This window comes from Myotis brandtii, unplaced genomic scaffold, assembly GCF_000412655.1.
Source record: "Myotis brandtii unplaced genomic scaffold, ASM41265v1 scaffold1018, whole genome shotgun sequence".
Taxonomy (NCBI): domain Eukaryota; kingdom Metazoa; phylum Chordata; class Mammalia; order Chiroptera; family Vespertilionidae; genus Myotis; species Myotis brandtii.
In genome coordinates, this window is record NW_005353397.1 from 999,702 (window position 1) to 1,002,604 (window position 2,903).

Below are 2,903 nucleotides of genomic sequence, written 5' to 3' on the forward strand. Positions count from 1 at the left end.
TCTCCCTTCCTCTCTGTGAAAAATCAATAAAATATATTTTTTTAAAAAAATAAAAAATAAAAAATAAAAAAGCATAACCAATGGCCACAGACACTGGAACAAGTGGGGGCTTGTCCTGGGGGGTAGGAGTGGCTGGGAAGGGGTTGATGGAGGAAAAAGGAGACACATGTAATACTTTAAACAATAAATAAATAAATAAATAAATAAATAAATAAATAAAAATATAAGACAAGCATAATCACTACAAAATATCCATTAAATATTTCAAGTGTAAGCCTGACATAAGCAAAATAATTATAATTCTCTAAGCTGCAAAGACTTGTGCAACTCTTATAAAGCAGATGGGCAATAACCCTCAGCACTGGGAAAATGTAGAGCTGGAATTCTTTGTTGCAGCTCCTTTTCACTTATTTGGTGTATTTCCAATAAACAGTAATCAGGGTCAAGTACACTCAACTGTGAAGAAACTATATGGCTCTGGGCAACTGCCATTTTGAATGATGGTCAAGTAAGTACAGTGTATGCAAGGATTAAATAAAGTATTAATTATGTGTGGGGTTTTTTTTAACCCAGCAGAAACATTGTCAGGAAAAACTATAATTGCAGCTGGAGCATGCAATAGTATTATTTTAGAGAACATACACATCCATTATAGTTGCTAGAGTATCAAAGTAAAGGACTCCAGTAAATCTAGTAATTACAGATTGGTTGTATTAATAAAATTAGCTATTCTGGGCCAAATTTTAATTGTTTCCCTGCTCTCAGAACTGTACAGATATCCAGACAATAAAGCTCAGACGTTTGTACTGCACATATCACCTCTTATATAATGTTCATTTATTGGTATGGAGCTATGCAATGGAATGTTCTTACTTCATAGGAAAAAACAAACTCATAAAAATAAATTGCAGACATTTTATAGTAGAAAATGATATTTTTCCATACATGGCAAAAAGTGGTTAATGTACAATAGAACATTGCATGTAATGAAATGCATTTTTTGCCTAGGAAATATATTTATTGTGTTGAAAATTGTAATATCTTCCCCCGCACAAGGAAATTTCTATTATAATGCTTATTTGCTATTGTAGGGGATAAAAACCTTTTTTCTTGTTTACCAAAGCAGTGTATCTTCATATCAGCCCACAATACTGTCAAGTTCACTTAAGAAGAACAGTGTAGATAAGAAAAGGACTGAATCAGAAGCCAGAATATTTCATCTGTTTTTCATATCTGAGCAAGTGCTATGTAATCCACTACATCTGGTAGCAATCTCTTTTCAAAAAGCATTCTTCTTTTAGAAGAAAAAGCTAAAAATTGGTCAATTTGAGGCTCTCATCAATAAATAAATCTTTGCCTTTGAATATGTTTACACAAAAGTAAGGATTTGTTTCTCTAGTATTTTTAAGACAGAATGTGAAGAATGGGCTAGGAAGTAAAACTGTCTTCAGGTAAAGATAATGTATAAAAACCAGCATGAATCATTGTTTGTTATTAAACAGATATTGATTGTTACATGAAATCAATATATCATGCATCATTTTTATGACTTACAATCACAGTAAATCAAGTTTCAAGTAGGAAGTGCTATGCATTTTTACTGAGGATAATTGTCACTTCTGAGCAATATCTGAGTAGGATTTTGTGTCTAATTATCTGTTCTTTGAGCACATGAAAGTAACTTAGGTTCAATGCATACCAAAGAAAGGCTTTGTGGTGCTGGGTCTGGTATGCAATCAAACTATAGGTAGCAGAGGACAGATAGCGAAATCTAGACTGTACCAACCTAGAGTCAAGTATTTGTACTGATTCTTACTATGAGGGGCTGGTAAATGAAGTTTCCAGCCTTTGGGTCTTGGAAGGGGTCAGATGGCCTGGCAGTAGAGGCAATACAATGAGGTGTTCAAGAGCATTATTCTGGATTCATCCCAAGTGAGTGATCATAGGCACGTGATTTCGTCTCTTTGATACCTAATCTCTGAAATGGGGATAATAGTAGCAACTATGTTATAGAGGCTTTCTGTAATTTTAACCACTAACTGGGTTTTACTAAGTCGTCTAAGGTTATAGAACTCTTCTAGCAAACGTTTCAACCTCATGGCCTCACTCCCCTGCCAATTGAAAAGTATTTCCTCCCAGAGGTCACCACTAACTTATCAAGTGGAATAACAAATGCTTTCACAAAACATAACAGGAAATCTCCCAGCTGTCCCGAGAGCCTGGTGGACTGCATGGAACTAGAACTAGGACTTCCAAAGAACTCCGTGGCCTCACTGGGAGGTTTGAGGGACTCATGAAATCAGTGAATAATCAGTAAAGCTCCTAACTCAAATCAGGCCTCTTGGAAGAGAGTCTTGGCAAAGACTCACCTGGTGTGTTTTTTCAAATATAAAGTGTTTCAGAGGAAATAGAACAACAGCCCACTCTTGAGACAGAGAAAGAACTAGATATCTTCTCTCTGATCCTTTTATCTCCAATTAGGATGGGGCATTTTGGTGGGAGAATCAAAGGGATAAAATCTATCTTGTGCTTCTCTGTTTCATATTACTTTCATGGAAAGGCAACATGGATGTTTTACCCTATATTTCCCCATCCTCCAAGTTTAAAAAAGGATATATGGGGAGAAGGAAATGTTCATTACTGCCACTTGGAAAGTCTCAAACCTTTTAGTGCAGGATGGGGTGCAGGAACCCCCAAGAGTTGACTCCTATTTCATATTTCCTTCATTTCCCCTGTGGCTTTGCCCTTTCAATACTTATCTCACTGTTTCATTGATTTATCAGGGCAAATGTAGTGGTATTTTTATTATTTTTTAAATATTTTTTATTGATTTCAGGGAGGAAGGGAGAGGGAAAGAAAGGTGGAAAGATCAATGATGAGAGAGAATCATTGATTGTCTGCCT